Source organism: Schistocerca cancellata, chromosome 4 (assembly GCF_023864275.1).
Source record: "Schistocerca cancellata isolate TAMUIC-IGC-003103 chromosome 4, iqSchCanc2.1, whole genome shotgun sequence".
Classification (NCBI taxonomy): domain Eukaryota; kingdom Metazoa; phylum Arthropoda; class Insecta; order Orthoptera; family Acrididae; genus Schistocerca; species Schistocerca cancellata.
Genome location: NC_064629.1, coordinates 577169850 through 577192109, shown reverse-complemented (window position 1 = coordinate 577192109; position 22260 = coordinate 577169850). Strand labels below are relative to the sequence as shown.

The 22260-nt window shown below is 43.6% G+C and overlaps 1 protein-coding gene across 3 annotated transcripts in view; it reads left to right on the top strand.

The window, feature by feature from the left end:
- LOC126183892 (FMRFamide receptor) overlaps positions 1 to 22260 on the top strand; it is a 1121637-nt gene that overhangs the window by 359960 nt on the left and 739417 nt on the right. The window contains exon 1 of one of the 3 annotated variants that reach the window (XM_049926215.1): positions 11359 to 11564. The exons of 1 other annotated variant lie outside the window; for it this stretch is intronic. The gene's annotated coding sequence lies outside the window, so the exon portion shown is untranslated. Of the gene's footprint in view, positions 1 to 11358; positions 11601 to 22260 lie in introns of those variants that run through there. One more of the 3 variants, XM_049926213.1, reaches the window with a different exon arrangement.

Genomic DNA, 22260 nt, shown 5'->3' with positions numbered 1-22260 from the left:
TGGTAGCTCTGTGGTATCTGATCAGTAATGAGGGACCAGAACTGGATGTGTGGTAGCTAATGATACAAATTCTCTTCCTCGCTGTTTTGAGGCCGTTATCAAGGCCAGAGGTGTGTTATACAACCTGTGGATGACTCATTGTTTAGTGACCTTAAGTTGGCATATTCTGCACGTACTTTAATGCTTGTAACACTGGAATGTTTTGTGTTACATGCTACTTTAAGAGGACGCGAAGAGGCTCACACGTGAAAAATCTGGTGTCAGACACATAAACATGTATAGATAATAGAGACGATATTGCCGAAAGCGACAGACGTAGTTGGGAACAACTCGGTTCACAATGAACTCTGCACAGTGCCAGGTGATGGTCATCGTTAACATTCTTCACTGTGGAATAAGGGTGCTGAAACGTAAGGACTGATCTTCTATGCCTTACGTAATTCCACACGGCACGTTCGTCCTTGCTGGATGAGTCTACGATGTTGATCACTGGACTTAGACGAGCATTTAGCGCAACTTAGGAGGATGTAGTGGAAATGGTCGAAATATATAAACCTGTCGAATGGCTGGCAGATACTCATAAGCGGTCTCTTCCTGCGTTCTATGAGATAAGAAAGTGCCGAGGTATCATTAATACAAGGTGACATTAGAAGACATGCAGGACCAACAAGGAAAAGTGTGCCTACAAACCATAACGCCTAGAGAAGTTTGGTGGTGGCCTTTATTAAAGAGTGGAAGTCACATGGCTGATGAGGAAGTGTACTATCTCTATCCTAAAAAGTAAAACAATGCCTGCTACTGCTTTGTGGATACATCATTCGCTTACATGAATGCCAACATCTGTAACCTCGGGCAGCGTCACACGGAAGTCCCAATTTCGTCCACGGTCAGAATCCACTCATTTGTGGAACGCAAGACAAAATTCAAATGGCTCTGAGCACTATGGGACTTAACGTCTGAGGTCATCAGTCCCCTAGGACATAGAATTACATAAACCTAACTAACCTAAGGACATCACACACATCCATGCCCGAGGCAGGATTCGAACCTGCGACCGTAGCGGTCGCGCGGTTCCAGACTGAAGCGCCTAGAACCGCTCGGCCACAACAGGACGCAAGACAGACTAATCGTCCGATAGTCCCGTTGATTAACTGGAAGGGTTTCTTCGTCGGGCCCGGATTCATTCCCTTCACACTATACTTCAGAAAACCGTTTCGATAACGAATACCAGCCTCACTCTAATCCGACGGACCAGCTGTCACTACTTCAATACCACTACACCATTTCAGTTATACGGAAACGAATTCACGGTATTAGCTTTATCAACCTAATGCATCTGAGATCCGATACGTGCCGCTTTCTACGAAGCACATGCGTACATCTAAACCAAACTGCATACCAAAAAGCCAGAAAAGCATTTCAACATTATTGTGTCTCCCAGACTAGAACAAATGGGCCTACTTTGTGGATCACTAACTTAGAAATCAGTAATAGTATCGAAGCAGCGGCTGAGTTTCAGAGGGCCCATAATTCCTGCAACCAAGTGGGCTGCCGACTGAATTATCGATGTCACGGGCAGCATGGAGCTCCACGAATGTTTTAACTTTCAAGCCTTACTGCAAATCGGTCTCCTCAGTAAAATGCTAGAACTTACATAGGTCATTTCCATTATTATTTCAGCCGAATCGCACAGAGTTGGCAGAAATAACATCGTCTACATGCCGCATAAAAAGAAGCTTGCGCAGCGGATTTCTCAATCAAAAATCTCGTTGGGTATTGGCTCCTAATGTAAGAAAGAGAAATGTCTACCAGGACATGTCGTAAACCGAACTGTTGGGACTGCGGTTTGTCATTCGGCGATGTTGGCCCTCACGCTGTTTGCGATGCCACGAGTCTCATATGAATATGGAATCGATGGGCTTAGGATGCCTTTACTCGACGCCATTCAGGATCTCAGCTGCCTCGTATGATTGGCGCCGGAGAAGTCAGGCATATTGTTCACTCGGCCATACAGGATCGTGTAGAACGTCCGATACATTCAGTCCGGTATTAACTCGTCTGCAGCAAGGCAAGTTACCGTACGGTCTGTTGGGCGCACTTCTGGATTATCACGGAAAGTCCGCACGGTCAGAATTCAATGGCTTCCATTCACGCGGCATTAGAAGCAGGCTCGCCGACATTAGTGCACCCAGTGGTAGCGGTGGACACAGGAGAGGCTTTCGGACGAGTTTCAGTCTGCATACAGCATCAGTATCGAAGTATCTGTAAGTGGATGCTCCGAATGTTGGCAGACTGCGTTCGTCATTGTCATACGGGCTGAGCCCTGGACGTGAAGATGTGGGATGCCATTGGGGAGGCAAGAGCATCAACTCTGATTTAGACAACAGCAGTTACACTTTTGATGTGTTTAAATCGGTGACTGAGCCCTGTCTTTGACATCTCCGTGGTGTTATCTTTCAACAAGATAATACAAGACCGAAAGTTGCCCTTGCTTCCGTCACCTGCTTACACATAGTGTTGCCATTCCAGCACGTTCTCCGATCTCTAACTCACTGAAAACATCCGATCGTGGTTGCTGAGAGACTGGCACACAACCACTCGCCATTCATTAAGATTAACGAACTCTTCCACAGAACTGAACGACTGTGGAATGACGTACCCATACTTGCCATCCAAGCTCTGTTCGACTCGATTCCCGGCGAGGCAAGAAGCATGGTTTCTGCCGAAGGTGGAACATCTAATAGTGAAATTCGCACTCTATATTCCCCAAATATGGCTCCTAATGAACAAGATAAGAGCGTACGGAGTGTCGAAGAAACCGTGTGAATGGACTGAAGAGTTTCTAATATACAGAACGCAACTTGTCATTCTCAATGGGGAGACGACTTCAAACGTAAAAGTGACTTCGGAAATACCCCAAGTGAATGTTATAGGTGCAATACTTTTCACAGTATATAGTGTGTTACAAAATTTTACCGGAAAACTTCGAGAAGTTGTAGAGTGTGTCTTGAGGAACGGGATGAGGATAGGAACCCACGTCCGGAAACATCATCCAACGACGCTGCTTACAGAGCATCCAAGTTATCGGCGCCGGCGTCTGCCGCTAGGCCAACACTTCAGAAGCCATCATGACATTGTACGGTCATGCATTTTATTTTTCTCCTGTGTACCGAAAAACATAGGAGATTAAAAAGTTCCAGGAAAAAAATAAACTGCAAGCGAAAACCGTGTCAGAAACCGTTGTCCACGGAGGCAACAGAGCATCGCATTCATAGGAGACCGCCGGCCGAGGTGACCGAGTGGTTCTAGGCGCTTCAAGTCCGGAACCGCGCGACTTCTACGGTCCCAGGTTCGAATACTGCCTCGGGAATGGATGTGTGTGATGTCCTTAGGTTAGTTATGTTTAAGTAGCTCTAAGTTCTAGGGGACTGATGATTTCAGATGTTAAGTCCCATAGTGCTCATAGCCATTTAAGCAATAGGAGACCAGGCCTGTCTACACAGCAGTTAACTGTGTCTTCTCCACTGGCGAGAGTGGCAATCAGTCGCTGTCAACATTACGAGACATTCCACCTATGAAATAACAACGAAATCCAGACCATTAGCTGCTTACAGGCGTTGATAAATATCAACGGGGACAGTTGAAAATATGTGCCCCGACCGGGACTCGATCCCGGGATCTCCTGCTTACATGGCAGACGCTCTATCCGATTTTTCTTTTTATACTACTTAATGAACTGCAGATTGAAACTGAAGAAACTGCAAAAAGGTGGGAATTTAAGGAGATGGGACCTGGATAACTGAAAGAACCAGAGGTTGTAGAGAGTTTCAGGGAGAGCATAAGGGAACAATTGACAGGAATGGGGGAAAGAAATACAGTAGAAGAAGAATGGGTAGCTCTGAGGGATGAAGTAGTGAAGGCAGCAGAGGATCAAGTAGGTAAAAAGACGAGGCCTAATAGAAATCCTTGGGTAACAGAAGAAATATTGAATTTAATTGATGAAAGGAGAAAATATAAAAATGCAGTAAATGAAGCAGGCAAAAAGGAATACAAACGTCTCAAAAATGATATCGAGAGGAAGTGCAAAATGGCTAAGCAGGGATGGCTAGAGGACAAATGTAAGGATGTAGAGGCTTGTCTCACTAGGGGTAAGATAGATACTGCCTACAGGAAAATTAAAGATACCTTTGGAGATAAGAGAACCACTTGTATGAATATCAAGAGCTCAGATGGCAACCCAGTTCTAAGCAAAGAAGGGAAGGCAGAAAGGTGGAAGGAGTATATAGAGGGTTTATACAAGGGCAATGTACTTGAGGACAATATTATGGAAATGGAAGAGGATGTAGGTGAAGACGAAATGGGAGATAAGATACTGCGTGAAGAGTTTGACAGAGCACTGAAAGACCTGAGTCGAAACAAGGCCCCGGGAGTAGACAACATTCCATTTGAACTACTGATGGCCTCGGGAGAGCCAGTCATGACAAAACTCTACCATCTGGTGAGCACGATGTATGAGACAGGCGAAATACCCTCAGACTTCAAGAAGAATATAATAACTCCAATCCCAAAGAAAGCAGGTGTTGACAGATGTGAAAATTACCGAACTATCAGTTTAATAAGTCACAGCTGCAAAATACTAACGCGAATTCTTTACAGACGAATGGAAAAACTAGTAGAAGCCGACCTCGGAGAAGATCAGTTTGGATTCCGTAGAAATGTTGGAACACGTGAGGCAATACTGACCTTACGACTTATCTTAGAAGAAAGATTAAGAAAAGGCAAACCTACGTTTCTAGCATTTGTAGACTTAGAGAAGGCTTTTGACAATGTTAACTGGAATACTCTGTTTCAAATTCTAAAGGTGGCAGGGGTAAAATACAGGGAGCGAAAGGCTATTTACAGTTTGTACAGAAACCAGATGGCAGTTATAAGAGTCGAGGGGCATGAAAGGGAAGCAGTGGTTGGGAAAGGAGTAAGACAGGGTTGTAGCTTCTCCCCGATGTTATTCAATCTGTATATTGAGCAAGCAGTAAAGGAAACAAAAGAAAAATTCGGAGTAGGTATTAAAATTCATGGAGAAGAAGTAAAAACTTTGAGGTTCGCCGATGACATTGTGATTCTGTCAGAGACAGCAAAGGACTTGGAAGAGCAGTTGAACGGAATGGACAGTGTCTTGAAAGGAGGATATAAGATGAACATCAACAAAAGTAAAACGAGGATAATGGAATGTAGTCAAATTAAGTCGGGTGATGCTGAGGGAATTAGATTAGGAAATGAGACACTTAAAGTAGTAAAGGAGTTTTGCTATTTAGGGAGTAAAATAACCGATGATGGTCGAAGTAGAGAGGATATAAAATGTAGACTGGCAATGGCAAGGAAAGCGTTTCTGAAGAAGAGAAATTTGTTAACATCAAGTATAGATTTAAGTGTCAGGAAGTCGTTTCTGAAAGTATTTGTATGAAGTGTAGCCATGTATGGAAGTGAAACATGGACAATGAATGGTTTGGACAAGAAGAGAATAGAAGCTTTCGAAAGAATGCTGAAGATAAGGTGGGTAGATCACGTAACTAATGAGGAGGTATTGAATAGGATTGGGGAGAAGAGAAGTTTGTGGCACAACTTGACTAGAAGAAGGGATCGGTTGGTAGGACATGTTTTGAGGCATCAAGGGATCACAAATTTAGCATTGGAGGGCAGTGTGGAGGGTAAAAATCGTAGAGGGAGACCAAGAGATGAATACACTAAGCAGATTCAGAAGGATGTAGGTTGCAGTAGATACTGGGAGATGAAGAAGCTTGCACAGGATAGAGTAGCATGGAGAGCTGCATCAAACCAGTCTCAGGACTGAAGACCACACACACACACACACACACACACACACACACACACACACTACTTAATCTAACTTAAACTAACTTACGCTAAGCACAACACACACACTTATGTCCGAAAGAGAACTCGAACCTCCGACGGCGGGAGCCGCGCGAACCTAGCCAGGTGCCCCTGACCGCGCGGCTACCTCGTGCGGCAACTCATCCACCGAGGAAACAGAGGATAGTGCGACAGCAGGGACTTATCTCTGGCACGCTCCCCGTGAGACCCCCATTTCCAACTTACTGTTCACACATTACATTTGTTGTGCCCTGCCCACTATACTCATTACTCGCGGCAGTCAATCTACCAATTCCCGTAAGAGTTCGAGCAATGTGAGTGCATCAGCACTGAAGTAGATCATTGGCCTGTAAGCTTCGTTTATATGAAGATGGTTTCTGTTCTTTCGGGTATGTCTGAAAGAACAGATACCATCTTCATGTATTCCATCTACGTTCCGTCAGCATACAAAGTCACGTTTGTTGCCGAAGAAGTGGCCCAACTGTTGACACCGGCGCCTGTAACTACGATGCTCAGTAGCGTCGTTGGATGATGTTTCTGGACACGGGTTTCTATTCTCAATTTGTTCCTCAAGATACTAAAAACAATCTCTCGTGTCTGACGGCATCGTTGTTTAGCACCCTGGGTGTAAATTTCATTGTAGGCATCATCGGAAATCGCATGAGGCTTTTCATGGATGACGCTTTTTTATACAGAGACGTCTCCACGGTACTAAATTGTAGCGAAATACAGGAAGACCTGCTGACGATCTACGCTTGATGCAGGGAGTGGCAACTGATCCCCAACATAAAAAAATAAATGTGACGCATTTCTTATACACTCATGCTCATATATGAAGGATAACTGCAGAATGTGGTGCCACAGAACGTCGCACTATACAAAACTGGCGCTAATAGCATAGGCACATAGGGAACACACCTGACACAGATCTGTAAGTCCACGGTATTGGTGATAAGTTGAGAAAACCGTCCCGAAACACATGTGCTACAAAACGCCACTGTTTCGTGCGTATGTACCCCGACATCAGTATGGGATATGATTACCATGCACACGTACACAGGCCGCACAACGGGTTGGCATACTCTGAATCAGGTGGTCGAGCAGCTGCTGGGGTATAGCCTCCCATTCTTGCACCAGTGCCTGTCGGAGCTCCTGAAGTGTCGTAGGGGTGTGGAGACGTGCAGCGATACGTCGACCGAAAGAATCCCAGACGTGATCGATGGGGTTTAGGTCTGGAGAATAGGCAGGCCACTCTATTCGTCTGATATCTTCTGTTTCAAGGTACTCCTCCTCGATGGCAGCTAGGTGGGGCCGTGCGTTATCATCCATAAAGAGGAAGATGGAACCCACTGCACCCCTGAAAAGGCGGACATACTGGTGCAAAATGACGTCCCGATACACCTGACCTGTTACAGTTCCTCTGACAAAGACATGCAGGGGTGTACGTGCACCAATCTTAATCCCACTCCACACCATCAAACCACGACCTCCATACAGGTCCCTTTCAAGGACATAATGGGATGGTATCTGGTTTCTGGTTCACGCAAGATGAAAACCCGGCGAGAATCACTGTTCAGACTATACCTGGACTCGTCCGTGAACATAACCTGGGACCAGTGTTCCAATGACCATGTACTGTGTTCTTCACACCATGTTTTAGGGGCACTCCTGTGAGCAGGGGTCAGTGTACCTTGCAGGTCTCTGGGCGAATAAACTTTGTCTGTTCAGTCGTCTGTAGACTGTGTGTCTGGAGACAACTGTTCCAGTGGTTGCGATAAGGTCCCGAGCAAGGCTACCTGCAGTACTCCGTAGCCGCCTGCGGGCACTGATGGTGAGATATCGGTCTTCTTGTGGTGTTGTACACTGTGGATGTCCCATACTGTAGCGTCTGGACCCGTTTCCTGTCTGCTGGAATCCTTGCCATAATCTTGAGGTCACACTTTGTGGCACACGGAGGGCCCGTGCTACGACCTGCTGTGTTTGAGCAGACTCCAGTCACCCTAGAATTCTACTCCTCATAACGTCATCAATGTGTGTTCTTTGAGCCATTTTCAACACACAGTCACCATTAGCACGTCTGAAAGCGTCTGCACACTTACTGGCTGCACCGTACTCTGACATGCATCAACACACTTCTGCGTAAGTGGACTGCTGCCAGCGCCATCGTTTGACGACCGCAGGTCAAATGCACCGCATGGTCATACCCTGAGGTTATTTAAACCCGCAAACCGCCCACCAAAGCGTTGTTTCACCTTGTATCAGCATTATCCTTAATTTATGAGCATGAGTGAAAATAGGCAGAAAGATCCATTACTGTACAACTACACGATTGCAGAACAATCACTGGATTACGCTATTTTTGGGTATGCTCTTGGGGTGAGCAAGAGAGGCGTTATGGATCACTGCTAAAGTTCCGAGAGAGTACGTCCCTAGAAGACTCCTCCTACATATATCGCGCGAAATGACTATGAGTATAGGCCGCTACGGTCGCAGGTTCGAATCCTGCCTCGGGCATGGATGTGTGTGATGTCCTTAGGTTAGTTTGGTTTAAGTAGTTCTAAGTTCTAGGGGACTGATGACCTTAGAAGTTAAGTCCCATAGTGCTCAGAGCCATTTTTTGACTATGAGTATAGAATTAGAGAGATTCGAGGCCACACGGAGGTTTACCGGTAATCGTTCATCGTAATTATTGGCGATTGGAACAAGAAAGGGGGAAAGTGACAGTGGTACAAACATAATTTCCACCACACACCTCAAGATGGACTGCAATGTATGCATGTATGATGATGGTCGTTATTCAGTTCACATATTTCTAGTTATAAAGAAACTGGTGGAGAAAGTCTCCTGTCGGAGCACAAACAGGGCTGATATGATTCTGTTTCAAAAGACTAACTGAAAAGTCGGATACCAGCTGCCTCATTCTACCTTCTTCGGCATCTATCAAAACTCTCCCAAAAATTTTGGCATGTAAGCATATTCGCTCTCTTTTAAACATGTAACTCTCAGCTCACTCCTAAAAGCCCCATGTGCCAATCACCACTCACTCATTCAGCCAAATTCATAGTCATTATCTCTTTGTTTCACTCTGTCACTGTCTCCTGTCTCACAGCCACATTATTCTTCATTTGTCGTACTACTAATGTCTCCTCCCACTGTCACTGTCTCCCTCTTGCTCTCTGTTACTGTTACCATCTCTTTCATTCCTTCCCATTGCTGCTGATTCTTCTCACTGTCACTATCTCTTTCTTCCTCGTCATTATCATAGACTCTGCCTCTCATTATCACTGGCTCTCACCCACTTCTACTTTCTCCTTCTCTTCATTCTTCTCCCACTCGCACTGTCTGCTTCACACTTTTCGTAGTACTGTTCTGTCACTGTCAACTACGTTTCATTGACATTTTATCCCTCTCTTTCTCTCAAACACCCATGGTCTCTACCGCTCTTTGTATAGCAAACCACTGTCTACTCACGTTTTCGTCTCTTTCCCACTGCCACTGTCTCCTCCTCTCTCAGTATAAAAAAGCGTGAATATGTTCACGTGCCAAAATTTTTGAGAACATTTTTAAAGGTGATGAGGAAGGTAGAATTGGACAGCTGGTACAATACTTTCCAGTCAGGCTCTTTTAAAACAGTAGCATATTAGCCTTTTTTGTGCTTCGATGGAAGCCTTTTTCTGCTGGGTCCTTTCTTTTCCCTGCTACAGCAGGGCATGCCACTCATATAAAATGAACTTTATGTGTCATTAAAAGTTTGACACTTTACTTATGAGAAATATAAATAACGCAGAATTAATTTAGCACCCCAGGCCATATTGACCACGCACAAAAATTTTACATGTCCTTCAGTACTACAACATGGCGTTTTCAAAACCCTTCTGCTTGTAACGGAGACACTTTACAGTATATTCCTCCGTGCTGCGTCATTTTATGAACAACCTTTTCGCCTCATACCGGATCTTACATGCGTACTTTAGCTGTATAAATAGGTTAGCTTTGAACTTCTGTATCTCGGAAACGGAAAAAGATATCAAGCAAATTTTCAGAGTTGTTTGAGACCGGTATCTTAGGAATATGACGCACAAATTACAATAATCTGCTGTGGATACCCGGCTCGAAATCCACGACTGGGTTTTGGTACTCAAAAAACATGGTCTTTGGGGTATTTCTCGATAATGGATAAAGATTTTTGAAAACGGAAACATGGCTTTTCTAGATAAATGCATAGAAAGTATAACGCTAAAATTTAAGCATTTTTGCCGGCCGTGATGGCCGTGCGATTCTAGGCGCTTCAGTCTGGAACCGCGTGACCGCTACGGTCGCAGGTTCGAATCCCGCCTCGGGCATGGATGTGTGTGATGTCCTTAGGTTAGTTAGGTTTAAGTAGTTCTAAGTTCTAGGGGACTGATGACCGCAGCAGTTACGTCCCATAGAGCTCAGAGCCATTTTTAAGCATTTTGTGCGGTTATTTATTATTTAGATTTCGCCTCATACCCGATTTTACGTGTAGAAGTAGCGTAACTTTGAACCTCTGTATCTTGGAAGCTGATGAAGATATCAAGAATATTATCAAAGCTGTTCGAGATCAGGATCTTAGAAATATACTGTAAAAATGTCAGTAACCTACTGTGCAGAGCTCTTGGAATAAAAAAAAAAAAGTTCAGATGTGTGTGAAATCTTATGGGACTTAACTGCTAAGGTCATCAGTCCCTAAACTTACACACAAGTTAACCTAAATTATCCTAAGGACAAACACACACACCCATGCCAGAGGAAGGACTCGAACGTCCGCCGGGACCAGCCGCACAGTCCATGACTGCAGCGCCACAGACCGCTCGCCTAATCCCGCGCGGCTGCGCTTGGAATCCCCTGCTGGATTTCAGGACGCTGGTGGTGGCGAATAATACAGTAATAAAAACCTTATTTTATTATTTTCAGAGGATCCGCCCGTGGATTAATGGTACCTCCGTAAATCCCAACAAGTCTAACGTAGACCACGTCAAATGCGAAAAGAACCAACTGATCTGCTGCATTTGCTGAAGTAGTGAGATGTGTGTAATATTCTTACTCTGACTCGGCACTGTAGGATAGTTACAGTAAGACGATTCTTCCTTTCCGTGTACAATTGTCCCTAGCCAAATGTCTATCTAAAACACTTGACCGTACCTGTCTATCGCCAATAGAGCCCGCGGTACGAGCCACGGAAGAATTCCGTTTTTCTACACGGCGTTTTGGAACGTAAGTACCTACAGAATGGCTGACTGCAGTACACCTCGTCGGTTGGTGGTGGCTGCTGACGAGTGGGCTTCCAGCAGGTCTGGCGGCGCCAGAGGCTGCGCGGGCGGCGCGGCGCTGCGCGTTCGATCTGCGCCAGTCTCTGGCACGGCGCCGCGGCCGACAGACGCCTCACACAGCGCGCCGGCCGCCAGCCGCCAGTCGCCGCCGAAATGCGCCTGCGTCCGTATTTACTCCTGCGCGCGCTCTAGCTTCCGCCGCGCACCGCACTCGGTGGCAGCGCTCGGCGTCCGCGGACTGCTGCGCTTGTGCGGACTTCCGCACTTCGCGTTGCTTTGTAGAACCGTGCGCCGTTTTGTCACCGCACTTGGTGGAGAATGAGGAAATCAGCGCAACAGTGTCAGTTGGCTGCTATCTTCAAATGATGGACTACGCTGAAGGTGAAAGATGCCTTACGTATTGGCAGCCAACAACACGTTAGTTTTTTGTTATTTTTTATTTTATTTTATTTTTTTGTTTATTTTATTTTATTTTTTATTTATTTTATTTTACTTATTTATTTATTTTTGCAATCAACTTGTTTCACTTGCGATGTACCCATATCATCTTGTGTGAAAATTCGGATGTCAGAAAACCATGTGTCAGAGTGTATTACACTTGTTCCTCTTAATTTTTATATGAACATTTGATGCCCTTATTATGTAAAATACACATCATAAGATTTATTTATCGTGAACTTTAGTATCTTCTTAAATACTGTAGTATTCCGTTAGCTTGAAAGTTAAATTTAAATAATGAAATCCCGAAAATGACAAAAGATTTTTTAATTACACATTCCTGCACATTTAACTATTAATGAAGCGAGCACAGAGACATAACAAAAACCGATAAACTGTGGGTTCACTCTCCATTACAATAAACGTGTGCGGCGTTTACACCGAGGTCCCACCACATTGTCGTACAAACTTGATCGAAATGAGAGGCTTAGTTCATTGACCAATTTTATAATTGTGAGATTATTCCACACGGACACCGTATTACTGTTACGTTTTACGTTAATTTTTAGTGTGTGAAGGGAAATTCGCTGACAGGGTGGAAACCTTGCTATAGTAAGATACACTGTACCTGACAGCCTAGCATAAATGAACAACACGTTGAGTTAACAAATGAAAGGCTTAGTTCATTGAGTAATTTTATGATTTTGAAATTATTCCACACGGACGCCGTATTCCTGTTAGGCAATGAGTGGAGCAATTAAACGTGATCAGTTTTACCTGGTAATGCTTTGGTGAATTTTGTGTCAACACTGCCACACCCAATGTATTTACATCAGACAGCAGTTTGCGTTTCTAACTCTCAAATAACTATTCCCTCACATTTTTCTAAAAGTGTGACATGTGCAGCAGTTATTCTGACATCATATTACTATCCTCTAGGAGATCCCTTGACTGAAAAAGTTTTCTCTTAAGCACTAAAGTCTAAGATCTGAGACAGTTCTTTATAGGCCACATAGGCCTCCTCTCTGAAACAAATAACAGGTATAATTCAAAGGTAGATATAGTTTGAGCATAGCTTTCACGGTAGGCTTATTTTTATGGAACAATAGGCGACTGTGGTACTGATTTTAAGAAATGTCAGTAAGATACGGTAGTGCAGTGTAAGCTCGCAACAAAATTTTGGTACAGTTACTGCAGCGTTTAACATATGAAAGACCAGGTTTTTAATGTCACAGAAAAAGCGTTGCACTAGGCTACCGTGGTACTGATTTTAAGAAATGTCAGTAGATACGGTAGTGCAGTGTAAGCTCGCAACAAAATTTTGGTACACTTATTGCAGCGTTTAACATATGAAAGATCAGGTTTTTTATGTAAGGTATTACATTTCTTCATGTCACAGAAAAAGCGTTGCACTAGGCTACTGTGGTACTGATTTTTAGAAATGTCAGTAGATACGGTAGTGCAGTGCAAGCTTGCAACAAAATTTTGGTACAGTTATTGCAGCGTTTATGAAAGATCAGGTTTTTAATGTAAGGTATTACATTTTTTCATGTCACAGAAAAAGCGTTGCACCTACAAATGAGTATGCTGCTGATCCGAAACGTGCCTATTCTTTCAATAAATTAATGGAAAATGTCTGTATGAAACTGTAAGTGTTTTGTTATATAGCTTTATTAATTTTACTACTTTTACCCACATAATCAGAACACGATTAAATAGTATGTTTGTTTACACATGTATATGTGTCGCATTCTTCGACATCCTTGTATGGTTTTCCGATTGTTGCGTGTACAATAATTTATAATCCTAAAAAAGTTCTAGACGCAATACGTCAGTTCTCGGTCTGTCTACCTATGTCGGAATAAACAAGGATACTTCGTGCCACCGACATACGCAAAAATGAGTTTTGGAGTATAACGAGTAGTTTGTTATTTTTAATGCGAGGGGTATGTTAATAAAAATGTACCGTCTGTAAAGTGCACAATACTGTTAACATGTTTCACGAAGTACTCAGCGTGGCAGCTGCTTGTTAAGAACAAATAAACTGTGTGTTACGCACCTGCCGGTAGTGTGACTGAGATTCTTACTAATGGGACGCTATTTCGCATCGTTTGGCAGTTGGCAGTGAGGAAACTAAACGTGGCCACTGTGGGCAATGAAGAGCGATCATATGGACGCGGCGCGTCTATACATAGTGGATTATATTTAGGCGCCGAAGACAAGCTGGCACACCTGCTCCTCTTGTTCTCTCTGTTCATACTCTCAGCCTCTCTCTGTCTAGCACCCACTAACCGGCCTTAACCGAAACATTCTAATTGCTGCCTACCACGACATACGTCACGTTTTACATTAGTTTTTAATGTGCGAAGGGAAATTCGCTGACAGAGTGGAAACCTTGCTATGGTAAGATGCACTGTAGCTGACAGGAAACACAGAAGTGAAAGACGATGCTGGTGTAGTAAGGCAGCAGACTGATCCTCGTGTCTAAAATTTTCTTCACATTTGCCATGTGAGATAGAGAATAGCAGCGAGCACACTTTTGAACAATAACGTTTATTACAGTCAAATTCTCGTACATGTTTCTGTGGCTGTACTGGTTAAGGCTAGATAATCTTTTTCAATGAGTCTTCGCCTAAAACTGGGTCATAAAAATTCAGTCCTCATGCGAGGCTTCACGCAGTTGCCTCATTTCATTGCCTTATAATTCCCTTCATTGTCTGGACGAACTAAACGGGTTTCACTAAAACATTCAGTTAATTATCACCGAGATCGCAGTCCCTCATACATATTTTCACTCAGTACTGACGCAGGCGGCATATGCAATAAACAGAAATCAATGGGCAATTTCTGGATTCCTTAAATAAACACAAACTAGTTAGAGAAAAAGTAAAAAATGTGTTTGAAAGTCAAAATGTTGCTTCAGAGTAAGTGATTTTGCTTAAATTAGTGGAGAATTAATGTCACGTATTTGTTATTGGCAGTCATATGTCAAAATTAAGCTTTATTAGTGAATCAATGAAATAAAAGGTGTTGACCACACGCAGATTGTTTATGTAGTATCTCAGGTACGAATAACTATGAGATATGTTGAAATACGGTCACCATATGCCAGAATTTAAATTTTCCTGCACCTTCGCCATATGGATTGTCAGTTTGTAGTTTATAACACAGTTTACAATGACGGCTCTCTACTTAACACACACATTTAAGAAATGAATGAAAAGATTACTGTGTCAGCACCAACTGACGGAATTAGGCGTTTTCAGCATTGTATGATGCATCTGTCTGTGGAGACCTCAAATTAAAATAGACCGTTTTATCGAAAAATATGGGAAACAGCCCTTAGGAAATGACAGACAGCTATCTGGTCACGGACATTGTTTCCCGAAACCAGTCATAGGGATCAAGTAAAAGCATTTCGAAGTATAGGTGGCTTATTGCGATCTCCCGTAGCGGCCTTTAATTGAGCAGCAGGTACAAAGTTTCAGAACATTTATCATTGATGTAATAATATTGCTAAAGAGAAGTTACACGCTTTGTAAATGGTAATGTGAAGAGAGTGTGAACGTGTAATTCAAATGATGCAACCACGCAATTTTTTAAGAGACTGGACTTGAATTGTGGACGAGATGGGTGGAAACCGCTGGCCAACGAACCTGACTTAGACTGTTCTAAATTATTTCAGGCGAAAGCCGGTATGGTTCCCTAACTTCTACATCGTGCTACAATTGTTCACTTTTTCCAATCCATAAATGCTGGGTTGGATGATACATCGATCGTTAACTTGGCCTTGTTTCAGTAATTCACTTTAACACACATTGTTTCAACCCATGTCGGTAGCCAGCCACGACATTTCGCTCTCGTAACAAAAATATCGACCAATCTGAAAATAACGATTTCCCTTAACCACGCGCTTTTCTGTTCCTACTTAACCGTCGCTGAAAGATAGGGTGTCACAAAAATCGATTATGTGCAGTTCTTTTTAAGAAAAAGCGTGTAAGGAAACCGTTTGGAAAACTTCCACGACATATTTTCACAAACAGAAGAAGAAAATATGGTGTACTGACATGTGCACGGAAACGTTTTATTTTCACGTTGTAATTCAGTTTAGAGATTTATTCGGAGTTCATTGATGCCGGAAAACACACAGAAACAGAACGTACGATAATAGAACATGAAACTCAGGTCATAGACTAATATTTTGCTTCGTAAGCGGCTAAAACACATACCTTAACCAGTACTTCGTCTACGTTGCATCTTCTCCTTATTCAAGTGTTAATCCCCGTCGCTTGTTGCTAAATAACAAATGCGGCCGCGGTGGCCGTGCGGTTCTAGGCGCTTCAGTCCGAAACGGCGAGACTGCTACGGTCGCAAGTTCGAATCCTGCCTCGGGCATGGATGTGTGTGATGTCCTTACGTTAGTTAGGGTTAAGTAGTTCTAAGTTCTAGGGGACTAATGACCTCAGTTGTTAAGTCCCATAGTGCTCAGAGCCATTTGAACCATTTTAAATAACAAATTCCTTGACGGATGAACAGGAAGAGGTAGACCAGTTGCCTGACCGCCACGCTCTACGGACCTAAGCCAACTATAAGCTTTTGTGTGTAGAATCCCGTTATGAGATGCAGAGTGGCATCATTCCTATATTGTAGGAGCTGCGAAAATAAAAGCCATATTTCTGGAATACATCGGCACATGCGGGATTCAGTAAGATAAATGATGCTCGTATAAATGATCAAAGAAAATGTATTTAACATACTATGCAAAATAGAATTTCATGTTCCTGTATTATTTCTCTTGATTAAGGTGATACGAAAATTTCTAGAAAAATTTAATATAATCCATGTCGATATTGCGGTTTTGCTCGATATTTGCGTGAGAAATGTGATCTAATATTTTCGTCGTACTTTTCTTGTTGTAGTCTTTAGTCCAAAACGTACAATGCAGCTCCCCGTTCTAGTCTGTACAATGCCAGCCTCTTCATCTCTGCATAACTACTGTAAGCTACATCCATTTCAACCTGCTTATTCTATTCAAACCTGAATTTCAAGAAAAAGTAGTAAGTACCTGTTGCTTATCTAACTGTATGGCGAAATTATTAACCTACCGGCCTCAGGCGCTGCATACCTCTGAAGCGAAAAATGTTTTCTACTTAAAAGCTGAGAACTTTATCCGTATTGACTTTAAAACTGTGCCATCTATCTCATACATGAGTCATCTTAGTTAAATTAGCTGTCCATTTACGTACATCACATATGGAAGGAAGATACACCAAGGTTTTCCGTTGTATCCTAGACGCCGCCATTACGGTCGGGGCTATGTACGATTGAACAGAAAGGCCAAGAAAATCAGACTTGTCCGTTTCAAAGGCACCATCGCTGCAGTCAACTGAATAAAATTAGAGAAATCATACAATATCTAAATCCGGAAGTTAGGACGGGAATTTAAAAGCCGTTCTGAAGCGTATATACCGCAGCGCCACCACCCGCGGTAGCAAGGTTACAATAACAGTATTTTAAAACTTCATGACTATTATCAATGATTAAATTGTGTATCTCACTCTAGTATAGATTAAATACCCACAGAAATTTACGTCAGAAAAATACAAAAGCCGGCCGCTGTTGCCGAGCGGTTCTAGGTGCGTAAGTCCGGAACCGCGCTGCTGCTACGGTCGCAGGTTCGAATCGTGCCTCGGGCATGGATGCATGTGATGTCTTTAGGTTGGTTAGGTTTAAGTATTTCTATGTCTAGGGGACTGATGACCTCAGATGTTAAGTTCCATAGTGTTTAGAGCCATTTGAAACATCTGAAAATACAAGAAGGCGTATGTATCACAGAAAATCGTGTACAATGTAAGGGAGTATATACCGAAACGGGGTAAAAGCCATAGTGAATGTCAATAAATTTTTAATTTTTCTAAAAGTTGCCCGTCCCGTTTGAATCACCTTCTTAAGCTTTAGTCAATTATTAGCGGGTGTTGTCCGCGGTGCAAAGAAAATAATTGACCTACTGACCTATGCTGACATCGTATGATCTTACAATCTTGCATATAAGAACAAACGTTCTATCAGTGGCTTGAATCAGCTAGTTGTAATATTAGTTCGTTCCTAATTGTTAGGCGATTACACGCTATGGCCGACTATTCAGACTTGCTTTCCGCAAACAATGCGTACAAGAATAAACCCAAATTAAAGGTGCAATCCTGGCTAACAATCTGCAAACAGATGCTTACTGTTCATCATTTATCGCCATTATGTAGTTAACGCTAGCGCCATGGAGAACACATTACAATCTATTGACAAACCTCGGATGGGATAAACCCTCAAGAAGAGCGTATTGAAAGGAAATAGCAACAGAGTCAGAAAAAATTTTCATCGGTATCAGTTCTTCTGTCTTGTATTCAAGCATGTTAAATCATTTGACCACGATATAACATTCTGCTGTAGAACGTAATTACTGTTCCGAATTCCAGGAAGCACCAGTAACAGTACAGTTGAAGCTAATATCTGTTTTACGTCGATGGCTCTTACTTACGTGCTGCCAGTTATGAGACACCAAACGGTCACAGCAAACGAGTGAACGTAACACTCTCTTTCCCGCAATATAAACGTCTGATGTACGGAAAACGAAACTAACCACCGAGTTGCATAGCACATTGTTTCATACAGGCGCTAGCTGTCGCCTTCATTTAACAGTGATCACACATCATACTGAATAAAATCATTCAGACTTGACATCGGGCTTTAGTTACTCTACGAAACTACTCAAAACCGCTAAGAAAAACTTTATCTTACACATTTTAAATTCTGAACCCAGCGAATGTTAGTTAAATCGTAACCGTAAGGAGTCACAAGAGAAAAATAAAATCAAACTAAAAGACTAACTGAAGACTGATGGATTGTCATCGTTTTAGAGGTTTGCCAGAGATGCACAGAACATACTGCCTTTTAACGGTTGTTTACGACGTATTTAAATTACTTAGAACAACTTTACCTATCCAGTTAGGTCACCGAAAGAGGTGACGCATTAGTAAGATACAGGACTCGCATTCGTGAGGATGGTGGCTTAAATACCTTCCCAGCCAGTCTGATTTAGGTTTTCCGTGGTTTCCCTAAGTGGGTTAAGACAAACGTTGGGATGGTTCCTTTGAAGAACAGGTAGACAGTTCACTTTCCCATCCTTTGCTAATCTGAGTGTCTACTCAGTCTCTGATTACCTCGTCGTCGACAGAACGTAAAGTCTTAGTGTTCCTCTTCCGTTAGTGTCATAACCTCAAATACAGTTGCATAAATGGCTCTGAGCACTATGGGACTTAACTTCTGAGGTCATCAGTCCTCTAGAACTTAGAACTACTTAAACCTAACTAACCTAAGGACATCACACACATCCACGCCCTAGGCAGGATTCGAACCTGCGACCGTAGCGGTCGCGCGGCTCCAGACTGTAGCGCCTAGAACCGTTCGGCCACTCCGGCCGGCACAGTTGCATAATCTTTGCAAACATGAGACGATGTTGATAATGTTGCTATAGCCTGTGTAGTATGTCTCGAAAAACAACACCTACATCTCAAAGATGACGACGTGGCGAAATGTTATACACTCCTGGAAATGGAAAAAAGAACACATTGACACCGGTGTGTCAGACCCACCATACTTGCTCCGGACACTGTGAGAGGGCTGTACAAGCAATGATCACACGTACGGCACAGCGGACACACCAGGAACCGCGGTGTTGGCCGTCGAATGGCGCTAGCTGTGCAGCATTTGTGCACCGCCGCCGTCAGTGTCAGCCAGTTTGCCGTGGCATACGGAGCTCCATCGCAGTCTTTAACACTGGTAGCATGCCGCGACAGCGTGGACGTGAACCGTATGTGCAGTTGACGGACTTTGAGCGAGGGCGTATAGTGGGCATGCGGGAGGCCGGGTGGACGTACCGCCGAATTGCTCAACACGTGGGGCGTGAGGTCTCCACAGTACATTAATGTTGTCGCCAGTGGTCGGCGGAAGGTGCACGTGCCCGTCGACCTGGGACCGGACCGCAGCGACGCACGGATGCACGCCAAGACCGTAGGATCCTACGCAGTGCCGTAGGGGACCGCACCGCCACTTCCCAGCAAATTAGGGACACTGTTGCTCCTGGGGTATCGGCGAGGACCATTCGCAACCGTCTCCATGAAGCTGGGCTGCTGTCCCGCACACCGTTAGGCCGTCTTCCGCTCACGCCCCAACATCGTGCAGCCCACCTCCAGTGGTGTCGCGACAGGCGTGAATGGAGGGACGAATGGAGACGTGTCGTCTTCAGCGATGAGAGTCGCTTCTGCCTTGGTGCCAATGATGGTCGTATGCGTGTTTGGCGCCGTGCAGGTGAGCGCCACAATCAGGACTGCATACGACCGAGGCACACAGGGCCAACACCCGGCATCATGGTGTGGGGAGCGATCTCCTACACTGGCCGTACACCACTGGTGATCCTCGAGGGGACACTGAATAGTGCACGGTACATCCAAACCGTCATCGAACCCATCGTTCTACCATTCCTAGACCGGCAAGGGAACTTGCTGTTCCAACAGGACAATGCACGTCCGCATGTATCCCGTGCCACCCAACGTGCTCTAGAAGGTGTAAGTCAACTACCCTGGCCAGCAAGATCTCCGGATCTGTCCCCCATTGAGCATGTTTGGGACTGGATGAAGCGTCGTCTCACGCGGTCTGCACGTCCAGCACGAACGCTGGTCCAACTGAGGCGCCAGGTGGAAATGGCATGGCAAGCCGTTCCACAGGACTACATCCAGCATCTCTACGATCGTCTCCATGGGAGAATAGCAGCCTGCATTGCTGCGAAAGGTGGATATACACTGTATTAGTGCCGACATTGTGCATGCTCTGTTGCCTGTGTCTATGTGCCTGTGGTTCTGTCAGTGTGATCATGTGATGTATCTGACCCCAGGAATGTGTCAATAAAGTTTCCCCTTCCTGGGACAATGAATTCACGGTGTTCTTATTTCAATTTCCAGGAGTGTATATTGTCACTCATCACGCCTCAGACGAATATTTGTATCCCATGTGTTAGATTTACGTCGTTTAAATGCTTAGTTTCCGCACTGGTATATAATGGATCACTTTAAAGTGGCATCATCACAACCCTTCGAATTAAACGATATGTAACTTAATAAACAGCTACAGTATATTTTACGTTTGTTCGGTGAGTGGTATAATCTACATAAATACAAATGTTTTCACTCACACCATAATCCCTAAAAGAATCTGCTCATTGTATACAATATAAGGTTCCTGTATATACCCACCCCATTATGATGAGTCTACGCTGCTTCGAAAGCTCGCTAACAAGACAATAAAAAATTTAAACACGTTTTAAACCGACTGGTTGCAGTTTCCACATCGATCAACCACTTGTACTTGAGAGGCCGATGTGACCCTACGTCAGGTCTCCACGTGATCAGGAAATGAATACACATAAAGTCACCGAAATTTCAGGGATCAAGCACACAACGGTAATGTATTTGTTCCTTCTCTCCCTGACCTCAACATGGAGATTATTGCGGGCATTTGAGAAAAAAATTTAATCCTTTCCATGGTAACAATGACTGTGGTCTATATTATTACACAGTATTGTTTCAAACAGCCTTCATATCTCCCTCGGCAGACTGTTCAGCTTTGGTCGTACGGAGATGCAGTTCGGGTGGTGCGTCTGGCGTACGCCAAGCACATAAAGCAAGATCAGAGGAACAGAGAACTGTTTGGTCCAGAGCCAGAAGTTTATGGCTGAGCTGCCAGGCCCACCATGTGTTTATTTACCGCCTGGTTTTTTGGCGGGCTGGAGGAAAGGCCTTTCCTTGGGGTACTCAGTAGCCTAATTACTGGAAGATTTTAATTTAAATGGTAGAATTCCAGATAGAATCAAAATTCAAAGATTTCAGTGCATGGTAGTGGTTCCAATATACCTTCCAGATGTTATTAGTTCATGCTGTTTATAACGAACAGCATCGGGGTAAACGTATTGCTTGTAAGTGACTAGCTACAGTGTAGGTCATGTTGATCCGCGAAATATGGTATGAGTTCTCAGGTAGTTTCTTAGATTCACTTGTGGCATTAACTATCTCCCTAATACGTCTCAGTCAAATTTTGGCCCACGAAAGGACCTCAGTTAGCATAACTGAGAGCAATTCTAGATGCAGACTATCAGCAAATTTATCAGCTGTAGTTAGTTCGAGAAGCTAAGTTCTATCAGTTACACTAATTAATTGCAAAAACTGCAGCTGAATGTATTAATTGCATACAGCCTCCAATAAAGGAATTTGATACACGAGCTGGATGAATTAAGGAACATAACAGTTACCCATATTTCGACGACATTATTCTTTGTTACTGAAGCTAGATGAATCTCATAACCCTTTGCATAATTTATCCTCAACGTTATCTAATATTCGAAAGACCACAATAATATTTGCATACTCATTATTTTAATAATAATCGCAGGGTCACAGGTTGCTAGATACTATGCACATTGAAACAAATGGAAGAATGGCAGGGGAAATTTTCTTGGAATGCTTTAGTGCACGTCATAATCATATGGTCATCTATCAGAAGGCATCTTTGTCTGATGAGCGATGTCCACGCTGCG